We start from the raw sequence: 12,551 nt of genomic DNA on the forward strand, positions 1-12,551 counted from the left end.
CAGGCGCCCGCCACTGTGCCCGGCTAATTTTTTGTATTTTTAGTAGAGACGGGGTTTCACCGTGTTCGCCAGGATGGTCTCGATCTCCTGACCTCGTAATCCGTCCGCCTCGGCCTCCCAAAGTGCTGGGATTACAGGCTTGAGCCACCGTGCCTGGCCGCGAATTTTTTTTCTTAATCTCAAATGCGATAGTAGAATGAATGAATGTTTGAATCCACTTTTATGTTTTCTACCTTTAAATCTGAGTGGATAGAGACCGTCTCAGCTTTGGAGTGACCTAGGTAATACGATGGATAATGAGAGTTTCATCTCAAAGAAAAGCATCCAAATAAGGAATGTTGTGGGCAGCGTGTGGGAAGAAAGGTTAAACAAGCAGAGCTCAAGTGAGTGGGCAGCAGGAGAATCGAGAGGGGAACGTTAACCTGGAGAACTTTGAAACTATGGACTGGGCTTTTAATTCTGCTTCAGATGATGCCAGAGAGATGAAGCAGATTTAGAAGGTTTCGATCGTTTTGTGGATGTCGTTGCTATTGTAGTTAACATTTTCAGCAAGATAATTTGTTAAGTACTTAATTGGTAAACAGAGTTTTCTGGGCAGCTACAAAAAATAAGTCAAATTAATATAGTCAGTAGAATAGCAAGATTGAGTGGAACTACTAAATTGAGGGGGCAAAGGAATAAAGAAAATCAGATCAAAGCAGCAAAACACAGAATGGGGAAAAAAGCCAAACCATAAAAAGCAAGATAAACAGAGAATATGTGGATATTAAAAATTAGACCAGCCGTATCAAGGATCATTAAAATTTTAAATAGATTAAATTCTATTAAAGTACAAACAATCTCGATTGCATTAAAAGTTATAAGCTTTTACAAGACATACATCTAAATAGAAAACAGGAAGATATTAAAAATTACACCAGCCATATCGAGGAGCATTAAAAATTTAAATAGGCTAAATAAAACAGTTAAATAGACCAAATTCTATTAAAATACAAAGAAACCTACGTTGCATTTAAAAGGTTATGCTTTTTACATGAAGTACATCCAAAGCAGAAATTTCACAGCAGGGCTGGAAGTATAGGATGGACAAACAGAAGGAAAAATAAAGAAAGTAAGACTTCCAATAGATACGACAGAAAGCATTAATGGGACTAAAATAGATATTTATATTAATAAAATATATTAATTAAGATACAATAATAGTTATTTATGAATTGAGCAGTATAGCTTTAATAAGGTAAGCCCTGTTGGAAATAATAGAATTTGACAAGGCCATGACAATTAGAGACGTTAAATTCTTTAAAAAAATTAAAAGATTATATGCCAGGCACGGTGGCTCACGCTTGTAATCCCAGCACTTTGGGAAGCCTAGGCGGGTGGATCACGAGGTCAGGAGAGCTAGACCATCCTGGGTAACATGGTGAAACCCCGTTTCTACTAAAAATACAAAAAATTAGCCAGGCGTGGTGGTGGGTTCCTGTAGTCCCAGTTACTCAGGAGGCTGAGGCAGGAGAATTGCTTGAACCCGGGAGGTGGAGGTTTCAGTGAGCCGAGATTGTGCCATTGCACTCCAGCCTGGGGGACAAGAGTGAGACTTCGTCTCAAAAAAAAAAAAAAAAAATTGAAATGTAGTCAGAGTAAATCTGACTTTATTCAAAATAAATTTGGGGAATTTATTTCCCAAAATATTCCAAGCAAATTTCATGTTTAATAGGTAAATTCTATCGAAACTTACAAAAAAATTATAGGTAACATAATTTTTTTGTTATTTAACTGCTCCAGAGAATAGCAGGAAACATGGAAAGAAATTCAGTTCATTCTACAAGGTTAGCATAACCTTGATAACAAAATTGGGCAAAGATACACTAAAAAGAAAATTATAAACATTGATTTAAAATGCCAGATGATACATTAGCAAATCAAATCCAGTAATCAATTAACAATTAATAGGTAGAGAGACATAAAATTGTGAAATCTACTACCAATATAATTTGCTATATTAATAGATAAGCGTAGAAAAACAAAATTATTTCAATAGATGCAACAATCAGTCCTAAAAAATTCTTAGTAACCTAGGAATACAAGGGACCAGGTGCAGTGGCTCACGCCTGTAATCTCAGTACTTTGGGAGGCCAACGTGGGTGGATCACCTGAGGTCAGGAGTTCAAGATCAGCCTGACCAATATGGTGAAACCCCGTCTATACTAAAAATACAAAAATTAGCTGGGCATGGTGGCTGGCATCTGTAATTCCAGCGACTCGGGAGGCTGAACCAGGAGAATCACTTGAACCCAGAAGGCAGAGGTTGCAGTGAGCCAAGATTGAGCCACTACACTCTAGCCTGGGTGACAGAGCAAGACTCTCTCTCAAAAAAAAAAAAAAAAAAGGAATACAGGGAAACTTCTTCACTTTGATAAAGAAGTAAACAGCAGCAACCACACCACACTTAAAGGTGAAAACACAAGCCATTCTCCTTAAAGTCAAGAATAGGACGAGGATGCTGTGTAGCTCTACTACTAGTCAGTATCTTACTGTAGGCCCTAGCCACTGCGAGAAAATAAGGAGAGCAAACTAACTTTATAAAAGGAAATGACAGACTTATTGCTTACAGATGATATCATTGGTCATTTTTTTTTTTGTTTTGAGACGGAGTCTTGCTCTGTCGCCTAGGCTGGAGTGCAGTGGCCCGATCTCAGCTCACTGCAAGCTCCGCCTTCTGGGTTCACGCCATTCTCCTGCCTCAGCCTCCGAGTAGCTGGGACTACAGGCGCCCGTCACCACGCCTGGCTAGTTTTTTGTATTTTTTAGTAGAGACGGGGTTTCACCGTGTTAGCCAGGATGGTCTCGATCTCCTGACCTCATAATCCACCCGTCTCGCCCTCCCAAAGTGCTGGGATTACAGGCTTGAGCCACCGCGCCCGGCCATCATTGGTCATTTATGAAATCATAAGAATCAACTAGCCAGGTGCAGTGGCTCACACCTGTAATCCCAGCACTCTGGGAGGCCTAGTGGGCAGATCACTTGAGCCTATGAGTTTGAGACCAGCCTGGGCAACATAGTTAGACACTGTCTCCACACACACACACACAAAATTAACTGGGTGTGGTGACACATGCTTGCAGTCCCAGCTACTCGGGAGATTGAGGTGGGAGGATCACTTGAGCCCAGGAGGTCGAGGCTGCAGTGAGCCATAATCGTGCCACTGCACTCCAGCCTGGGCGACAGAAAAAAAACAAAAGAAAACAGAATAATTCAACTAACTGAAAATTTTTCAGATAAAAAGAGCACAACAGGATAACCAGTTATGAGTAAAACACAAATAGATTAATAGTATTGGCAGGCTGGGCACGGTGGCTCACGTCTGTAATCCCAGCACTTTGGGAGAATGAGACTCTGTCTCAAAAAAAAAAAAACAAACAAACATAGTAATAATAACATTGGCAATAATGATAAATCAGAAAACTTAATGGCAATAAAATTTTATTTAATAGCAAAACAAAAGCCCACCAAAGCCATAAAATATTTAGGACTAGGAATAAGAGTGAATGTGTTATGTTTATTTTCCCTGTTACGTTTATTCTCTAAAACTCAGGAACATGAAGAATATCTGAATCAATGGAGCTCTGCATTGCTTCCTAGTCAGGAAAGCTCATTCTTATGAAGATGCTAATTCTTTCCATACTGATTCATAAATTCAATGCAATTTTTTTTTTTTTTTTTTTTAGAGGTGGTCTTGCTCTGTCGCCCAGGCTGGAGTGCAGTGGCCGGATCTCAGCTCAGTGCAAGCTCCGCCTCCCGGGTTTAGGCCATTCTCCTGCCTCAGCCTCCCGAGTAGCTGGGACTACAGGCCCCCGCCACCTTACCTGGCTAGTTTTTTGTATTTTTTGGTAGAGACGGGGTTTCACCGTGTTAGCCAGGATGGTCTCGATCTGCTGACCTCGTGATCCGCCCGTCTCGGCCTCCCAAAGTGCTGGGATTACAGGCTTGAGCCACCGCGCCCGGCCAATTCAATGCAATTTTAAGATGAAATACAACTCATTTAAAATTGTATCTTTGTAAGTTGATTTAAAAGTTTATTTGGAGGCTGGGCGCAGTGGCTCACGCCTGTAATCCCAGCACTTTGGGAGACCGAGGCAGGCGGATCACAAGGTTAGGAGTTCAAGACCAGCCTGGCCAACATGGTGAAACCCCATCTCTACTAAAAATACAAAAATTATCTGGCCATGGTGGCGCATGCCTGTAATCCCAGCTCTTCGGGAGGCTGAGGCAGGAGAATTGCTTGAACTGGGACCCGGGAGGTGGAGGTTGCAATGAGCCGAGATCACACCACTGCACTCCAACCTGGGCTACAGAGCAAGACTCTTTCTCAAAACAAAACAAAACAAATGGTTTTGGAAAAATAGCTTGTGGAAGAAGAGCCAGATATATATTGCTTGAGCCAAGGAAATATATATTGCTTGAGCCAAGGAAATATATATTGCTTGAGCCCAGGAGTTCGAGATCAGCCTGGGCAACATGGTGAAACTCTGTCTCTATCAAAAATACAAAAACTGAGGTGGGAGGATCACCTGAACTTGGGGAGGTCAAGGCTGCAGTGAGCTGTGATCGCACCACTGTACTTCAGCCTGGGCGACAGAGTGAGACCCCATCTCAAATAAATAAATAAGTAAATAAAACTACAAAAATACTAGAGAAGGAGATGTAAGAGGATGTTTTTGCAATGTTGGTGTAGGGAAGTCTCCTACACAAGACGTCATCCAGAAGCCATAAAGACAATATTTTTAGATTTGGTCACAGAAAAAATTTTAAGTTCTACTCAGTGGGAGATATCATAAGTAAAATGAAAAGATGACCATCTAGGAAAGGCATATAATGATAAAAATAATAACAAGAGCCAGCATGAATATAGGGGTTATGATGTGCTGGGAATGGTGCTAGGCGTTTTACATTCATTATCTAACAACTACTGGTAGGTATTATTACTGTTCCATTTTACAGATGGAGAAACTGAGGTCTAGGAAGTTCACATATATGCTAAAAGGGTTAATAGTGTACGGAGCATCTGCTTTTTTGGGTTGTTCAGCATCCCCTTTCCCTAAGGAGAGTCTCTTTTTGGCTTTGGAGTTCAAGAAGAATGGACCTTACCTTTGGGTTGACAAAGCTTGAAGGACTGAGGTGTCCTGTGGCCGCCAGTGATTCTGGCTACAGAAGGAAAGGCTAACTGCAGAAGGATGGCATCAAGGCAAACAGATGAGGGACGGTGAAAGGTAAATGGAGAGAAAGGTTTGAGTTATTGGTAGGGTCCCTGGATCCTGTTATACCTGAGTGTAGATCTACTCTTGGGCTTCCAGTTATGGGTCAGTGAATTCCCTCTTTTCTTCTTTCTTTCTTTCTTTTTTTTTTTTTTTTTTTTTTTTTGGCAATCTTACTCTGTCACCCAGGCTGGAGTGCAGTGGCGTGATCTCAGTTCACTGCAACCTTTGCCTCCCAGGTTCAAGTGATTCTCCTGCCTCAGCCTCTCTAGTAGCTGGGATTACAGGCCCCCAGCCACCACACCCAGCTAATTTGTGTATTTTTAGTAGAGACAGGGTTTCGTCATGTTGGCTAGGCTGGTCTCGAACTTCTGGCCTCAGGTGATCCACTTGCCTCGGCTTCCCAAAGTGCTGGGATTACAGGCATGAGCCACCGTGCCGGGCCAATTTTCCTCTTAAGCTAATTTGGGTAGTTTATTCAACCCTAAGAATCCCAAACGCCCTGGCTAGGCTGATATAATATTCTTAGTGTGTAAAGACTTCAACTACTTCAACTGCAGAACAAAGACAGACCAAGATAGCCAATGGGCAAAGCATGTGAGTAGAAACTCAATGAAGAAGCATGAACAGGGGTTAGTTCTGAAGCTCCTTTCTGGGGTCCATGCCTCCCGTGTGGAGGACCAGTACTATTTTTACCCGCTTCTCCTGAGGTCTCCCCACTGCTGAGACGGCATCCACAACCATCTGGGTGTGCAGAGGGTTTTTCTTGAGCTCACTCTGCCTTACTATATGGACCTCTTATTTGGTTCTCTGAAATAATCTTCCTCAGAGAGTTAGAAAAGATGAGAAATTGGTAGGGGCATATTGTTTCTGCAATATTAAGGAACTGAGAAAAGATTTCCCCCATCGTGTGGCTTCTGAGAACACCACGTGTGTGGCGGGGCTCAAGTGTGCCACGGGAGGGGTTTTGCTCATGAACCCGCTCCTTCTCCAGGATTCGACTGCCCTCCCACGTGGCTGGCTGCGGAGCCCGTAATGAGGCTGACAGCGCTTCCAGGCACGATTTTTCTTCCTTAATGCATGGCTTCTTCAGAGCAGAACCAATCAGAGCTTTATTTTATTCTGTTTCGATGGATCGGTTGTGGGATGAAGCTTCTTTAATGTTGGCGAAAAAGTGCCTGGATGAGGGATTGATGAAGAGCAGAGAAAGCATGTCACCACCAAGTATGTGGCATGGCCAGCGATTTGTGATAATTCAGTTGCAACCTTAGCGAGGACATACTCTGTGTTCAGCATTGTGGAAGATTCAAAATGAGTACGAAAGGTCATTCTTGCTGTCCCAAAGCTTTTAGTCCAGTTGAGGAGATGAGATAGGGGACCAGGAGGCAGTAGTGGGCATCTCTGATTCACTCACAGAGGGGATGAGGCTGAAGGTTGGAGAGAGTGAGACGATCATGGAAGTAAAGACATCAAAAGCATGTTTTAGATTCTGGTTCCTTTGGGGCAGGAAGGAAGCAATTTAAGACGGGTGCAGATGTATTTACATTTGTAGGATACTGATACCAGACTGAATTTAATACAGGTTCACTTCGTCTCCTTAAACGTAATAAGCTGGACAAGAAGCAGTGACAATCTGTTAGCAAGGAACGTCGTAATTCCCAGTTCTACTGAAAGGAACGTGGCACCTTGGAAAACTATTATTCCAAGCACGACAGAAAAACGTCAAAGACTAGTAGGGCAACTCAGAAGCATACATGACACTTTCCTGGGCCCCTTTAAGGCTGATGCAATGCGTTAAGAGGCTAACACAGAAGGGTAAAGCTTTCTTTACCCTTTGGGTAAAACCCAAAGGAGATTGTAAAACTTTCCTTTGGATCCTTTTTGAAGTCCCAGCTGGAAAAAAAAAAAAAAAAAAAAAAAGGAGTAGGGGTCCTAACAGAACACATTTGAAAAGGCTATTATTTTTTGTTTTATTATCATTATCATTATTATTATTTTTGAGACAGAGTCTTGCTCTGTCACCCAGGCTGGAGTGTGGTGGCATGATCTTGGCTCACTGCAACCTCCGCTTCCCGGATTCAAGTGATTCTCCTGCCTCGGCCTCTGCAGTAGCTGGAACTACAGACACACCACACCTGGCTAATTGTTTTGTATTTTTAGTAGAGGGGCTTTTGTCATGTTGCCCAGCCTGGTCTCAAACTCCTGGTCTCAAGTGATCTGCCCACCTTGGCCTCCCAAAGTGCTGGGATTACAGGCGCGAGCCATCAGGCCCGGTGGAAAAGGCTATTATTGAATAAACTTGGGATAACTTTAGTTTTAGAAAGTAGGACTGCAAAGATTGAAACACATCAAACGTACAAAAATCCACAAGTTCATAATGATATTCCAAAAATATTTTCATAGTTAAAGGTACTTAAGGAATCAACTCATTAATTTGATATCAATAAAGGGAAGGAATCAAGTATTTATCCTGCCTTTCCAAACATGACGGGGCAGTTCTTCTCTATAGAAGAGCTGCAGCTAATATATGCCACAGGAATGAAAACATTAGAATGCTACCGTTTAGTAAACCCTAACAAAATCATTCTAGCCACTGATGATCAATATCTGCTAAAAGTATTGAGTGAAATGTTAATAGAGAACTTTAGAATAGACGGGTCAGGCTGACAACATTTGAACTCTTTGATCAGTTCTAACATTATTGGATAGTGAGAGACTTTGTGTCTCCTGAACAAAAAGCAAAAGGAAGTTCACAGCACCACCCATAAAGTATTCTTGGGTTTTTTATTTGTTTGTTCTTTGCATTTCTTTGTTGCTATGTCACCCAGGCTGGAGTGCAGTGGCACGATCTTGGCTCACTGCAATCTCTGCCTCCCAGGCACAAGCGATTCTCTCACCTCAGCCTCCTGAGTAGCTGGGACCACAGGTGCGTGGCACCAGGTCCGGCTAATTTTTTGTATTTTGTGTAGGGATTGGGTTTTATCTTATTCCCCAGGTTGGTTTTGAACTCCAGGGCTCAAGTGATCCTCTCACCTTGGCCCCCCAAAGTGTCAGAATTACAGGTGTGAACCACCATGCCTGGCCCAAGGTATTCTTGGAAAAAAAAAAATCAAACCTAACTGTCATGAATGGTCTAGATTTTTCTACCAGTTTATAGAAAATATGGGGGCTAAAGGAGCACATGAAAGAACACTGTGAGGTGGCTGGGCACGGTGGCTCATGACCGTAATCCCAGCACTTTGGGAGGCCAAGGCAGGTGGATCGCTTGAGGTCAGGAGTTCGAGACCAGCCTGGCCAACATGGTGAAACTCCGTCTCTACTAAAAATACAAAAATTAGCTGGGCATGGTGGCGGGCGCCTGTAATCCCAGATACTTGGGAAACTGAGGCACAAGGATCGCTTGAACCTGGGAGGCGGAGGTTGCAGTGAGTCAAGATCACGCCACTGCACTCTAGCCTGGGCAACAGAGGGAGACTCCGTCTCAAAAAAAAAAAAAAGAAAAAAAGAGCACTGAGGATATAATCTGACACATTTAGACTGTAAAATTGTGTAGGACAAACGACGACCTCGTCTTTCAATCACAACTAAGTTCAGGGTGACCTTGATTTGATGATGATTCAAACAAACTGAAAAGGCTGGGTGCAGTGGCTCACACCTGGAATCCCAGCACTTTGGGAGGCCAAGGTGAGCGGACACCTGAGGTCAGGAGTTCAAGACCAGCCTGAGCAACATGGTGAAACCCCATCTCTACTAAAAATACAAAAAAAATTAGCTGGGCATGGTGTCAGGCACCTGTAATCCCAGCTACTAGAGAGGTTGAAGCAGGAAAATCACTTGAACCCAGGAGACAGAGGTTGCAGTGAGCCGAGATCGCATCATTGCACTCCAGCCTGGGCAACAGTGCAAGACTCCATCTCAAAATATGTGTGTGTGTGTGTGCGTGTATAAACAATAAATTATTGTTTAGTGTAGTCACCTGTTGTGCTAGATCTTATGTATTCTAACTGTATTTTTGCCGCCATTAACCATCCTCACTCCACCCCCACACCTACCACCCCCCTTCCCAGCCTCTGGTAACCATCATTCTATTCTCTATCCTCATGAGTTTGTTTTAAATTTTAGTTCTCACATATGAGTGAGACATGTGCAATTTGTCTTTCTGTGCCTGACTTATTTCACTTAATGTAATGTCCTCCAGTTCCATCTATGTTGCCACAAATAACAGAATTTCATTCTTTTTCTGGCTGATAGTCCATTGTGTACATGCACCACATATTCTTTATTCATTTGTCTGTTAACGGACACTTAGGTTGCTTCCAAACCTTGGCTATTGTGAATAGTGCTGTGATAAACATGAGAGTGCAGATAGCTCTTTGATACATGGATTTCCTTTCTTGGGGTTGATATGGTTTGGCTGTTTCCCCAGCTAAATCTCAACTTGAATTGTATCTCCCAGGATTCCCACGTCTTGTGGGAGGGACCCAGGGGGAGGTAACTGAACCATGGGGGCCAGTCTCTCCCATGCTGTTCTAATGATACTGAATAAGTCTCACGAGATCTGATGGGTTTATCAGGGGTTTCTGCTTTTGCTTCTTCCTCATTTTCTCTTGCCGCCACCAGGTAAGGTGTGCCTTTTGCCTCCAACTGTGATTCTGAGGCCTCCCCAACCATGTGGAACTGTAAATCCAATTAAACCTTTTTTCTTTCCAGTCTTGAGTATGTCTTTATCAGCAGTGTGAGAACAGAGTAATACACGGGTATATACTTAGCAATGGGATTGCCGGATCATGTGGTAGCTCTATTTTTAGTTTGTTGAGGAATCTCCATACTGTTCTCCATAGTGACTGTACTAATTTACCTTCCCACCAACAGCGTACGAGGGCTCCCTTTCTGCCACATCCTCGTCAGCATTCGTTATTGTCTGTCTTTTGGATGACAGCCATTTTAACTGGGGTGAGATGATATTTCATTGTCTGGATTTTTTGTTTGTTTGTTTTTTGTTTTTGAGACAGAGTCTTGCTCTGTTGCCCAGGCCGGAGTGCAGTGGCGTGATCTCAGCTTCACTGCAACGTCTGCTTCCTGGGTTCAGGCAATTCTCCTGCCTCAGCCTCCTGAGTAGCTGGGACTACAGGCACCTGCCACCATGCCCAGCGAATTTTTGTATTTTTAGTTGAGACAGGCCTTCACCATGTCAGGCAGGATGGTCTTGATCTGTTGACCTCGTGATCCGCTCACCTCGGCCTCCCAAAGTGCTGGGATTACAGGCTTGAGCCACCGTGCCTGGCCCTCATTGTGGTTTTAATTTGCATTTCTCTGATGACTAATGATGTTGGCCATTTTTTCATTGAAAAGACATTTTTGAGGCATTGTGGAAATGTGAACATGCCTGAATAATGGGTGATATTAAGGAATTGTTTACTGGGGGTGTAGTAATTATGTTATGGTTATTTTTGAAATATCTTTACCAGGCTGGGCATCATAGCAAGACTGTGTCTCTACAAAAAAAAAATGTTTTTAATTAGCTAGGGGTGGTGGTGCATGCTTGTAGTCCCAGCTACTTACTTAGGAGGTCATGGCAGGAGGATCGCTTGAGCGTAGGAGTTTGAAGCTGCAGTGAGCCATGATCAAACCACTGCACTCTAATGCACTTCACGCTGGGCAACAAGGCAAGACCCTGTCTCAAAAATAATTGTATTAAACTATATTAGAATGACACACTAAAGCACTTATAAGTAAAATGATATGTCTGGTATTTGCTTTAAAATTCTCTAGTAAAAAGAAAAAAGTGGAGGTGGGGGGAATAGATCAAAAAGAATGGCGGAAGGTAGAGAATTCGCTGATGGACAGGTATATGGGGTATATATGAGGTATATAGGGGCTTATCCTACTTTTGTGAGTTTTTGAGAATTTCCATAATAGAAACAATTAAAAAAATTTTTTTTGAGACAAAGTCTGTCTCTGTCACCCAGGCTGGAGTGCAGTGGTGTGACTTCAGCTTACTACAACCTCCAACTACCAGGTTCAAGCAATTCTCATGCCTCAGCCTCCTGAGTAGCTATGATTACAGGTGTCCAGACTAATTTTTGTATTTTTAGTAGAGTTGGGGTTTCACCGTGTTGGCCAGGCTGTTCTTGAACTCCTGACCTCAGGTGATCCACCTGCCTCGCCTCTCAAAGTGCTGGGATTACAGGCGTGAGCTACCACGCTGGCCTAGAAACCATTTGTAAATCCTGCTTTGCTTTTTCCTCTCTGAGGTATTTTCCTGCTAAAGAGCAGGGTTGAGCACTTCACATTTTATCTCAAAGTGTCTTTGAAGAGTAAAGCAAATCTCTCAACAGAGTATTCCAAGATAAAGAACAGCCATCTCCAAACTCATGCCACGGTGAGGAACTGTGCTAGGTCAGGAGACTGTTTGGAGCCTGGGACACTGGGGGTTAACAGCCTGTCCCTGGCAGCTGAGCGTCCCCACAGCTGCCAGCAATTAGACTAGCTGGCAGTCCCCTTAGGAAACTCCTGCTGCCTGATGAGGACTAATTGCTTGCCGGCGTCTAAGTCTCCAATCGATAGAAATGGAAATCCATTAGGGAAAGGCTGGCGGCAGGGACTGCCTTCTGGGGAGGGCGCAGCCCTGCAGAGGCACAGGCCTGGCCAGGGTGGGTGCCGCCAACACTGCCAACACAGCCCACGGTGGGTGCTGCCAACACACCATCCCTGGAAAACCACCCGGTGAAATGCTGTTCCCCATAGAATGTTCCTTTCCTCCTGATTGTGGTCTGCCACTCAAGAAGCCTGTTCTGCCCAGCGTGGCATTATGACAATTGCTTCTCAGAGAAACAAACCATGTGTCCTGGGAGAGTGGCAGAGGCCAAGGTCAGTGCAGACAGGGCGGCTCTGTAAAGCTCGGTGCAGCTCAGCAAGGGGGCTTAGCTGAGCTTTGAGTCGGGCAGTTTTCTGCAATGAGCAGACTCAGCATAGTGACTCGTAAGTAGCTACTGAAAATCCATACTTCAGGCCGGGCGCGGTGGCTCATGCCTGTAATCTCAGCACTTGGGGAGGCCGAGGCGGGCAGATCACGAGGTCAGGAGATCGAGTCCATCCTGACTAACACGGTGAGACCCTGTCTCTACTAAAAAATACAAAAAAACTAGCCGGGCGAGGTGGCGGGCACCTGTAGTCCCAGCTACTTGGGAGGCTGAGGCAGGAGAATGGCATGAACCCGGGAGGGGGAGCTTGCGGTGAGCCGAGATCGGGCCACTGCACTCCAGCCTGGGCATCAGAGCGAGACTCTGTCTCCAAAA

The sequence above is a fragment of the Rhinopithecus bieti genome, unplaced genomic scaffold (genome assembly GCF_001698545.2).
Source record: "Rhinopithecus bieti isolate Rb0 unplaced genomic scaffold, ASM169854v2 scaffold_53647, whole genome shotgun sequence".
NCBI lineage: Eukaryota > Metazoa > Chordata > Mammalia > Primates > Cercopithecidae > Rhinopithecus > Rhinopithecus bieti.